Below are 12,600 nucleotides of genomic sequence, written 5' to 3' on the forward strand. Positions count from 1 at the left end.
TGTCTAGAATTGAATGCTAGAGCTCTTGTAAGTAGTTGGAAGGTGGAAAACTTGGATGACTTGAATGTGGGGTGGTTGGGGGTATTTATAACCCCAACCACCAAACTAGCCGTTTGGTGGAGGCTGCTGTCGCATGGCGCACCGGACAGTCTGGTGCGCCAACCACGTCACCTGGCCGTTGGGTTCAGACCGTTGGAGCTCTGTCTTGTGGGCCCGCCTGGCTGTCCGGTGGCGCACCGGACAAGTCCTGTAGACTGTCCGGTGTGCCACCCGCGCGTGCACTGCTCCTCTGCGCGCGCAGGCGCGCATTTAATGCGTTGCAATCGACCGTTGCGCGCGAAGTAGCCGTTGCTCCGCTGGCTCACCGGACAGTCCGGTGTGCACCAGACATGTCCGGTGAATTTTAGCGGAGCGGAGATCCGAAGCTAGCGAGTTCAGAGTCGCTCTCTCCTGGGGCACCGGACACTGTCCGGTGGTGCACCGGATAGTCCGATGAATTATAGCGAAGCGCCTCTGAGAATTCTCGAAGGTGAAGTGTTCAGCTTGGAGTCCCCTGGCACACCGGATAGTCCGGTGGCACACCGGACAGTCCGGTGCGCCAAACCAGGGCACACTTCGGTTATCCCTTGCTCTTTTTGTTGAACCATTTTCTTGGTCTTTTTATTGGCTTTTTGTGAACCTCTGGCACCTGTAGAACTTATAGACTAGAGCAAACTAGTTAGTCCAATTATTTGTGTTGGGCAATTCAACCACCAAAATCAATTAGGAAATAGGTGTAAGCCTAATTCCCTTTCAATCTCCCCCCTTTTTGGTGATTGATGCCAACACAAACCAAAGCAAGTATAGAAGTGCATAATTGAACTAGTTTGCATAATGTAAGTGCAAAAGGATACTTGGAATTGAGCCAATATAAATACTTATAAGATACACATGGATTGTTTCTTTAATTTTAACATTTTGGACCACGCTTGCACCATATGTTTTGTTTTTGCAAATTCTTTTGTAAATTCTTTTCAAAGTCCTTTTGCAAATAGTCAAAGGTAAATGAATAAGATTTTGAGAAGCATTTTCAAGATTTGAAATTTTCTCCTCCTGTTTGAAATGCTTTTCCTTTGACTAAACAAAACTTCCCCTCAATAAATTCTCCTCTTAGTATTCAAGAGGGTTTTGAGATACCAATTTTTGAAGGTGCCGCTTTCTCCCCCTTTTGAACACAATAAGATACCAATTTGAAAATCATTAGTTTAAAATAAGGTGGTGGTGCGGTCCTTTTGCTTTGGGCTAATACTTTCTCCCCCTTTGGCATGAATCGCCAAAAACGGATACTTAGAGTGAAATATAAGCCCTTTCCTAACTACTTTCTCCCCTTTGGCAAATAAACATATGAGTGAAGATTATACCAAAGATGGAGAGTTGCTCGGAGCGACGGCGAAGGATGGAGTTGATGGAGCGGAGTGGAAGCCTTTGTCTTCGCCGAAGACTCCAATTCCCTTTCAATACACCTATGACTTGGTTTGAAATTCACTTGAAAACACATTAGTCATAGCATATATGAAAGAGACATGATCAAAGGTATATGAATGAGCTATGTATGCAAGACATCAAAAGAAATTTCTAGAATCAAGAATATTTAGCTCATGTCTAAGTTTGTTAAAGGTTTGTTCATCAAGTGGCTTGGTAAAGATATCGGCTAATTGATCCTTAGTGTTAATATATGCAATCTCGATATCTCCCTTTTGTTGGTGATCCCTTAGAAAATGATACCGAATGACTATGTGTTTAGTGCGGCTATGCTCAACGGGATTATCCGCCATGCGGATTGCACTCTCATTATCACATAGAAGAGGAACTTTGGTTAATTTGTAACCATAGTCCCTAAGGGTTTGCCTCATCCAAAGTAGTTGCGCGCAACAATGGCCTGCGACAATGTACTCAGCTTCGGCGGTAGAAAGAGCTACGGAATTTTGCTTCTTTGAAGCCCAAGACACCAAGGATCTTCCCAAGAACTGGCAAGTCCCTGATGTGCTCTTTCTATTGATTTTACACCCCGCCCAATCGGCATCCGAATAACCAATCAAATCAAATGTGGATCCCCTAGGATACTAAAGCCCAAACTTAGGAGTATAAACTAAATATCTCAAGATTCGTTTTACGGCCGTAAGGTGAGCTTCCTTAGGGTCGGCTTGGAATCTTACACACATGCATACAGAAAGCATAATATCCGGTCGAGATGCACATAAATAGAGTAGTGAACCTATCATCGACTGGTATACCTTTTGATCTACGAATTTACCTTCCGTGTCAAGGTCGAGATGCCCATTAGTTCCCATGGGTGTCTTGATGGGCTTAGCATCCTTCATCCCAAACTTGCTTAGAATATCTTGAGTATACTTCGTTTGGCTTAGTAAGGTGCCCTCTTGGAGTTGCTTCACTTGAAATCCCAAGAAGTATTTCAACTCCCCCATCATTGACATCTCGAATTTTTGTGTCATGATCCTACTAAATTCCTCACACGTAGATTCGTTAGTAGACCCAAATATAATATCATCAACATAAATTTGGCATACAAACAAATCATTGTCAAGAGTTTTAGTAAATAAAGTAGGATCGGCCTTTCCGACTTTGAAGTCATTAGTGATAAGGAAATCTCTAAGGCATTCATACCATGCTCTTGGGGCTTGCTTGAGCCCATAAAGCGCCTTAGAGAGTTTATAAACATGGTTAGGATACTCACTATCTTCAAAGCCGGGAGGTTGCTCAACATAGACCTCTTCCTTGGTCGGTCCATTGAGGAAGGCACTCTTCAGGTCCATTTGGTAAAGCTTGAAGCCATGGTAAGTAGCGTAGGCTAATAATATACAAATTGACTCAAGCCTAGCTACGGGTGCATAGGTTTCACCAAAATCCAAACCTTCGACTTAGGAGTATCCCTTGGCCACAAGTCGGGCTTTGTTCCTGTCACCACACCATGCTCGTCTTGCTTGTTGCGGAAGACCCACTTGGTTCCTACAACATTTTGATTAGGACGTGGAACCAAATGCCATACCTCATTTCTAGTGAAGTTGTTGAGCTCCTCTTGCATCGCCACCACCCAATCCGAATCTTGAAGTGCTTCCTCTACCCTGTGTGGCTCAATAGAGGAAACAAAAGAGTAGTGCTCACAAAAATGTGCAACACGAGATCTAGTGGTTACCCCCTTATGGATGTCGCCGAGGATGGTGTCGACGGGGTGATCTCGTTGGATTGCTTGGTGGACTCTTGGGTGTGGCGGTCTTGGTTCTTCATCCTCCTTGTCTTGATCATTTGCATCTCCCCCTTGATCATTGCCGTCATCTTGAGGTGGCTCATCCTCTTGATCTTGTCCTTCATTAACTTGAGCCTCATCCTCATTTTGAGTTGGTGGAGATGCTTGCATGGAGGAGGATGGTTGATCTTGTGCATTTGGAGGCTCTTCGGATTCCTTAGGACACACATCCCCAATGGACATGTTCCTTATCGCGACGCACGGAGCCTCTTCATCACCTATCTCATCAAGATCAACTTGCTCTACTTGAGAGCCGTTAGTCTCATCAAACACAACGTCACAAGAAACTTCAACTTGTCCAGTGGGCTTGTTAAAGACTCTATATGCCCTTGTGTTTGAATCATATCCTAGTAAAAAGCCTTTTACTGTCTTAGGAGCAAATTTAGATTTTCTACCTCTTTTAACAAGAATAAAGCATTTGCTACCAAAGACTCTAAAATATGAGATATTGGGCTTTTTACCGGTTAGGAGTTCGTATGATGTCTTCTTGAGGATTCGGTGTAGATACAACCGGTTGATGGCGTAGCAGGCGGTGTTGACCGCCTCGGCCCAAAACCGATCCGAAGTCTTGTACTCATCAAGCATGGTTCTTGCCATGTCTAATAGAGTTCTATTCTTCCTTTCCACTACACCATTTTGTTGTGGGGTGTAGGGAGAGGAGAACTCATGCTTGATGCCCTCCTCCTCAAGGAAGCCTTCAATTTGAGAGTTCTTGAACTCTGTCCCGTTGTCACTTCTAATTTTCTTGATCCTTAAGCCGAACTCGTTTTGAGCCCGTCTCAAGAATCCCTTTAAGGTCTCTTGGGTATGAGATTTTTCTTGCAAAAAGAACACCCAAGTGAAGCGAGAATAATCATCCACAATAACTAGACAGTACTTACTCACGCCGATGCTTATATAAGCTATCGGGCCGAATAGGTCCATGTGTAGGAGCTCCAGTGGCCTGTCAATCGTCATGATGTTCTTGTGTGGATGATGAGTCCCAACTTGCTTCCCTGCTTGGCATGCGCTACAAATCCTGTCTTTCTCAAAATGAACATTTGTTAATCCTAAAATGTGCTCTCCCTTTAGAAGCTTATGAAGATTCTTCATCCCAACATGGGCTAGTCAGCGGTGCCAGAGCCAACCCATGTTAGTCTTAGCAATTAAGCAGGTGTCGAGTTTAGCTCTATTAAAGTCTACCAAGTATAGCTGACCCTCTAACACTCCCTTAAATGCTATTGAATCATCACTTCTTCTAAAGACAGTGAAACCTACATCAGTAAAAAGACAATTGTAGCCCATTTGACATAATTGCGAAACGGAAAGCAAATTGTAATCTAAAGAATCTACAAGAAAAACATTGGAAATAGAATGGTCAGGAGATATAGCAATTTTACCCAATCCTTTGACCAAACCTTGGTTTCCATCCCCGAATGTGATAGCTCGTTGGGGATCTTGGTTTTTCTCGTAGGAGAACATTTTCTTCTCCCCTGTCATATGGTTTGTGCACCCGCTGTCGATGATCCAACTTGAGCCCCCGGATGCATAAACCTACAAAACAATTTTAGTTCTTGACTTTAGGTACCCAAATGGTTTTGGGTCCTTTGGCATTAGACACAAGAACTTTGGGTACCCAAACAAAAGTATTTGACCCCTTGTGCTTGCCCCCAACATATTTGGCAACTACCTTGCCGGATTTGTTAGTTAACACATAAGATGCATCAAAATTTTTAAATAAAATGCTATGTTCATTTGATGCACTAGGAGTTTTCTTCTTAGGCAACTTAGCACGGGTTGGTTTCCTAGAACTAGATGCCTCACCCTTATATATAAAAGCATGGTTAGGGCCAGAGTGAGACTTCCTAGAATGAATTCTCCTAATTTTGCTCTCGGGATAACCGGCAGGGTATAAAATGTAACCCTCGTTATCCTGGGGCATGGGAGCCTTGCCCTTAACAAAGTTGGACAATTTCTTAGGAGGGGCATTAAGTTTGACATTGCCTCCCTGTTGGAAGCCAATGCCATCCTTAATGCCAGGGCGTCTTCCATTATAAAGCATACTACGAGCAAACTTAAATTTTTCATTTTCTAGTTCATGCTCGGCAATTTTAGCATATAATTTAGTTATATGATCATTTTGTTGTTTAATCATGGAAAGGTGATCATGTATAGCATTAACATCAACATCTCTACATCTAGTACAAATAGTGACATGCTCAGTGGTAGATGTAGAGGGTTTGCAAGAATTAAGTTCAACAATCTTAGCACGCAATATATCATTTTTATCTCTAAGATCGGAAATTGTAATATTGCAAATATCAAGTTCTTTAGCCTTAGCAAGCAATTTTTCATTCTCAATCCTAAGGCTAGCAAGAGAAATGTTTAATTCTTCAATCTTAGCAAGCAAATCATCATTATCATTGCTAAGATTGGGAATTGAAACATCACAAACATTTGAATTAACCTTAGCTAACAAATTAGCATTCTCATTTCTAAGGTTGTCTATAGTCTCATGGCAAGTGCTTAGCTCACTAGATAGTTTTTCACATTTTTCTACTTCTAGAGCGTAAACATATTTAACCTTAACATGCTTTTTGTTCTCTTTAATAAGGAAGTCCTCTTGGGTGTCTAAGAGATCATCATTCTCATGAATAGCACTAATCAATTTATTTAATTTTTCTTTTTGTTGCATGTTTAGGTTGGCAAAAAGAATGCGCAAGTTATCCTCCTCATTGCTAGCATCATCCTCATCACTAGAGGTTTCATATTTAGTGGAGGATCTTGATTTTACCTTCTTCTTTTTGCCGTCCTTTGCCATGAGGCACTTGTGGCCTACGTTGGGGAAGAGAAGACCCTTGGTGATGGCGATGTTTGCGGCGTCCTTGTTGGAGGAGGAGTCGGTGGAGCTCTCGTCGGAGTCCCACTCCCGGCAAACATGGGCATCGCCGCCCTTCTTCTTGTAGTATCTCTTCTTCTCCTTTCTTCTCCCCTTCTTGTCGTCGCCCCTGTCACTATCACTAGATAGTGGACATTTTGCAATAAAATGACCGGGCTTACCACATTTGTAGCAAACTTTCTTGGAGCGGGGCTTGTAATCTTTCCCCCTCCTTTGCTTGAGGATTTGGCGGAAGCTCTTGATGATGAGCGCCATTTCCTCGTTGTCGAGCTTGGAGGCGTCGATGGGTGTTCTACTCGATGTAGACTCCTCCTTCTTCTCCTCCGTCGCCTTAAATGCGATCGGTTGTGCTTCGAACGTGGAGGGGCCATCAAGCTCGTTGATATTCTTTGAGCCTTTGATCATCAACTCAAAGCTCACAAAATTCCCGATTACTTCCTCAGGAGTCATTAGTGTATATCCAGGATTGCCACGAATTAATTGAACTTGAGTAGGGTTAAGGAAAACAAGTGATCTTAGAATAACCTTAACCATTTCGTGGTCATCCCATTTTTTGCTCCCGAGGTTGCGCACTTGGTTCACCAAGGTTTTGAGCCGGTTGTACATGTCTTGTGGCTCCTCCCCTTGGAGAAGTCGGAAGCGACCGAGCTCTCCCTCGATCGTTTCCCGCTTGGTGATTTTGGTCACCTCGTCTCCTTCGTGCGCGGTCTTTAGCATGTCCCAAATCTCCTTGGCACCTTTCAACCCTTGCACCTTATTATACTCCTCTCTACTTAGAGAGGCGAGGAGTATAGTTGAGGCTTGAGAGTTGAAGTGTTGAATTTGGGCCACTTCGTCCTCATCATAATCTTCATCCCCTATAGATGGTACTTGTACACCAAACTCAACAACATCCCATATACTTTTGTGGAGTGAGGTTAGGTGAAATCGCATAAAATCACTCCACCTAGCATAATCTTCACCATCAAACGTTGGTGGTTTGCCTAATGGGACGGAAAGTAGAGGTGTATGTTTAGGAATGCGAGGATAGCGTAGGGGGATCTTACTAAACTTCTTGCGCTCATGGCGCTTAGAAGTAATGGATGGCGCGTCGGAGCCGGAGGTGGAAGGTGATGAAGTATCGGTCTCGTAGTAGACCACCTTCCTCATCTTCTTTTTCTTGTCGCCACTCCGATGCGACTTGTGGGAAGAGGATTTCTTCTCCTTCCCCTTCCCCTTGTTGTGGGACTCTTCCGATGAAGCTTTCCCGTGGCTTGTAGTGGGCTTGTCGCCGGTCTCCATCTCCTTCTTGGCGTGATCTCCTGACATCACTTCGAGCGGTTAGGCTCTAATGAAGCACCGGGCTCTGATACCAATTGAAAGTCGCCTAGAGGGGGGTGAATAGGGCGAAACTAAAATTTACAAAGTTAATCACAACTACAAGCCGGGTGATTAAAGAGTGTGACGCGGATTTGTTTTACCGAGAGAGAGGGTGCAAAAACAAATCGCAAGCGAATAAAGAGTGTGACGCGGATTTGTTTTACCGAGGTTCGGTTCTTGCAAACCTACTCCCCGTTGAGGTGGTCACAAAGACCGGGTCTCTTTCAACCCTTTCCCTCTCTCAAACGGTCCCTCGGACCGAGTGAGCTTCTTCTTCTCAATCAAACGGGAACAAACTTCCCCGCAAGGACCACCACACAATTGGTGTCTCTTGCCTCGGTTACAATTGAGTTGTTCACAAGAAAGAATGAAAGAAAGAAGCAATCCAAGCGCAAGAGCTCAAAAGAACACAACAAATCTCTCTCACTAATCACTAAAGCTTTGTGTGGAATTAGGAGAGGATTTGATCACTTGGGTGTGTCTAGAATTGAATGCTAGAGCTCTTGTAAGTAGTTGGAAGGTGGAAAACTTGGATGACTTGAATGTGGGGTGGTTGGGGGTATTTATAACCCCAACCACCAAACTAGCCGTTTGGTGGAGGCTGCTGTCACATGGCGCACCAGACTGTCCGGTGCGCCAACCACGTCACCTGGCCGTTGGGTTCCGACCGTTGGAGCTCTATCTTGTGGGCCCGCCTGGCTGTCCGGTGGCGCACCGGACAAGTCCTATAGACTGTCCGGTGTGCCACCCACGCGTGCACTGCTCCTCTGCACACGCAGGCGTGCATTTAATGCGTTGCAGTCGACCATTGCGCGCGAAGTAGCCGTTGCACCGCTGGCTCACCGGACATGTCCGGTGAATTTTAGCGGAGCGGAGATCCGAAGCTGGCGAGTTCAGAGTCGCTCTCTCCTGGGGCACCAGACACTGTCCGGTGGTGCACCGGACAGTCCGGTGAATTATAGCGAAGCGCCTCTGAGAATTCAAGAAGGTGAAGTGTTCAGCTTGGAGTCCCCTGGTGCACCAGACACTGTCCGGTGGTGCCAAACCAGGGCACACTTCGGTTATCCCTTGCTCTTTTTGTTGAACCCTTTTCTTGGTCTTTTTATTGGCTTTTTGTGAACCTCTGGCACCTGTAGAACTTATAGACTAGAGCAAACTAGTTAGTCCAATTATTTGTGTTGGGCAATTCAACCACCAAAATCAATTAGGAAATAGGTGTAAGCCTAATTCCCTTTCAAAACCCCCTTAATATTTTGACCATTTATCCTAATTCTGATCAAACACTCTATTTCATCTTTACTGGTAAAATAAAACACCTTATGAAAGTCGCCTATAGGGGGTGGATAGGCGAAAACTGAAATTTATAAACTTAAAGCACAACTACAAGCCGGGGTTAGCGTTAGAAATAAATCCGAGTCCGAAAGAGAGGGGAAAACAAACCAACCAAAGAAATATAGCGGATGACATGGTGATTTGTTTTACCGAGGTTCGGTTCCAAAGAACCTAATCCCCGTTGAGGTGGTCACAAAGACCGGGTCTCTTTCAACCCTTTCCCTCTCTCAAATGGTCACCTAGACCGAGTGAGCTTTCTCCTTAATCAAACGGGTCACTTAGACCCCATAAGGACCACCACACAATTAGTGTCTCTTGCTTTGATTACAAGTGCTTGAAGAACAAGAATGAGGAAGAAAGCGATCCAAGAACAAGAGCTCAAAGAACACGAGCAAAACTCTCTCTGTCACTAGAAGTTTGGAGTGAATTGGGACTTGGAGAGGCTTTGATTCTTTTGAATTGTGTCTTGTATTGATTGCACTAGCTCTTGTATTGAATGGGATGTCTGAAAAACTTGGATGCTTGAAGTGGTGGTGGTTGAGGGGTATTTATAGCCCCAACCACCAAACCAACCGTTGGGGAGGTTGTCTGTCGATGGGGCACCGGACAGTCCGGTGCGCCACCGGACACTGTCCGGTGCGCCAGCCACGTCACCCAACCGTTAGGGTTCTGACGGTTTCGACCGTTGGAGCTCTGACAACTTGGGGCACCGGACAGTCCGGTGCCGCACCGGACAGTCACTGTCCGGTGCGCCTTCTAGCGCTGCTCTGACTCTACGCGAACTGTCCGCACACTGTTCACGTTTGCAGGCGACCGTTGGAGTTGACCGTTGCGCTCGATAGCCGTTGCTCCGGTGGCACACCGGACAGTCCGGTGAATTATAGCGGAGCGGCTCTCTAGATACCCGAAGGTGAAGAGTTGGAGTCGATCGCCCCTGGTGCACCAGACACTGTCCGGTGGCACACCGGACAGTCCGGTGCGCCAGACCAGGGTTCTCTTCGGTTTCTTTTGCTCCTTTCTTTTGAACCCTAACTCAAATCTTTTTATTGGTTTGTGTTGAACCTTTAGTACCTGTAGAATATATAATCTGGAGCAAACTAGTTAGTCTAATTATTTGTGTTGGGTATTTCAACCACCAAAAACATTTAGGAAAAGGTTTGACCCTATTTCCCTTTCAATCTCCCCCTTTTTGGTGATTGATGCCAACACAAACCAAAGTAAATATATAAGCGCAAAAGTGAACTAGTTTGCATAAGGCAAGTGCAAAGGTTGCTTGGAATTAAACCAATTTATATTTTCACTAGATATGAATGGATTGCTTTCTTTCTTTTAACATTTTTAGACCACATTTGCACCACTTGTTTTGTTTTTGCAAATTCTTTTGGAAAATCTTTTCAAAGTCCTTTTGCAAATAGTCAAAGGTATATGAATAAGATTGCAAGAAGCATTCTCAAGATTTGAAATTTTCTCCCCCGGTTTCAAATGTTTTTCCTTTGACTTAAACAAAACTCCCCCTGGATGAAATTCTCCTCTTAGTGTTCAAGAGGGTTTTACCAATATGAAAAAGATTTAGATACCAATTGAAAAATCCTCCTTTAAATATATCAATTTGAAATATACTACTTTAAGAAATTTTGAAATTTGGTGGTGGTGTGGTCCTTTTGCTTTGGGCTATATTCTCTCCCCATTTGGCATTAATCGCCAAAAACAGAGTCGTTTGTGAGGCCTCTTTACTTTCTCTCCCATTTGTACAAGTAAATATGAGTGAAAGATTATACCAAAGTGAGAGTGATGCGGAGTGATGGCGAAGGGTAAATGATACCGATAGAGTGGAGTGGAAGCCTTGTCTTCGCCGAATACTCCATTTCCCTTTCAATCTACGACTTAGCATAGAAATCACTTGAAAACACATTAGTCGTAGACATAAAAGATATATGATCAAAGGTATATAAATGAGCTATGTGTGCAAAGTGTTAATCAAAGTTCCGAGAATCAAGAATGTTTAGCTCATTCCTAAGTTTGGTAAAGGTTTTCTCATCTAATGGCTTGGTAAAGATATCGGCTAATTGTTCTTTTGTGCTAACATAGACAATCTCGATATCCCCCCTTTGTTGGTGATCCCTTAAAAAGTGATACTGAATGGCTATGTGCTTAGTGCGGCTGTGTTCAACGGGATTATCCGCCATGCAGATTGCACTCTCATTGTCACATAGGAGAGGGACTTTGCTCAATTTGTAGCCATAGTCCCTGAGGGTTTGCCTCATCTAAAGTAATTGCACACAACAATGACCTGCGGCAATATACTCGGCTTCGGCGGTAGAAAAAGCCCAAGACACTAGGGATCTCCCTAGAAACTGTCCCTGATGTGCTCTTCCTATCAATTTTACACACTGCCCAATCAGCATCTGAGTATCCTATTAAATCAAAAGTGGATCCCTTGGGGTACCAAAGTCCAAACTTAGGTGTATAAACTAAATATTTCATGATTCTTTTCACGGCCCTAAGGTGAACTTCCTTAGGATCGGCTTGGAACCTTGCACACATAAATAGAGTAAGGATCCTATCATCGACCGATATACCTTTTGATCTACGAATTTACCTCCCGCGTCGAGGTCGAGATGCCCATTTGTTCCCATGGGTGTCTTGATGGGCTTGGCATCCTTCATTCCAAACTTGGTAAATATGTCTTGTATGTACTTTGTTTGGCTGATGAAGGTGCCCTCTTGGAGTTGCTTCACTTGAAATCCTAGGAAATACTTCAACTCCCCCATCATAGACATCTCGAATTTTTGAATCATGATCCTACTGAACTCTTCACAAGTTGATTTGTTAGTAGACCCAAATATGATATCATCAACATAAATTTGGCATACAAACAAATCATTTGCAATAATTTTAGTAAAGAGAGTAGGATCGGCTTTTCCAACTTTGAAGCTATTAGTGATAAGAAAATCTCTTAGGCATTCATACCATGCTCTTGGGGCTTGCTTAAGCCCATAAAGCGCCTTAGAGAGTTTATACACATGGTTAGGGTACTCACTATCTTCAAAGCCGGGAGGTTGCTCAACATAGACCTCTTCCTTGATTGGTCCATTGAGGAAGGCACTTTTCACGTCCATTTGACAGAGCTTAAAGCCATGGTGAGTAGCATAGGCAAGTAATATACGAATTGACTCAAGCCTAGCTACGGGTGCATAGGTTTCACTGAAATCCAAACCTTCGACTTGTGAATATCCCTTGGCCACAAGTCGGGCTTTGTTCCTTGTCACCACACCATGCTCATCTTGCTTGTTGAGGAAAACCCACTTGGTTCCTACAACATTTTGATTAGGACGTGGAACTAAATGCCATACTTCATTCCTCGTGAAGTTGTTGAGCTCTTCTTGCATTGCCAACACCCAATCCGAATCTCTTAATGCATCTTCCACCCTGTATGGCTCAATAGAAGACACAAAAGAGTAATGTTCACAAAAATGAGCGACTCAAGATCGAGTTGTTACCCCCTTATGAATATCGGTGAGGATGGAGTTCACGGGGTGATCTCTTTGAATCGCTTGGTGGACTCTTGGGTGTGGCGATCGTTGACCATATTCTTCTTGATCATCTTCCTTTTCTTGATTAGTGTCATCTTCCCCTTAATCATTGTCCTCCTCTTGAGGTGGCTCATCCTCTTGATCTTCATTTTCATTACCTTGAGCTTGATCTTCATCTTGGGTTGGTGGAGATG

This window comes from Zea mays, chromosome 3 (genome assembly GCF_902167145.1).
Source record: "Zea mays cultivar B73 chromosome 3, Zm-B73-REFERENCE-NAM-5.0, whole genome shotgun sequence".
NCBI lineage: Eukaryota > Viridiplantae > Streptophyta > Magnoliopsida > Poales > Poaceae > Zea > Zea mays.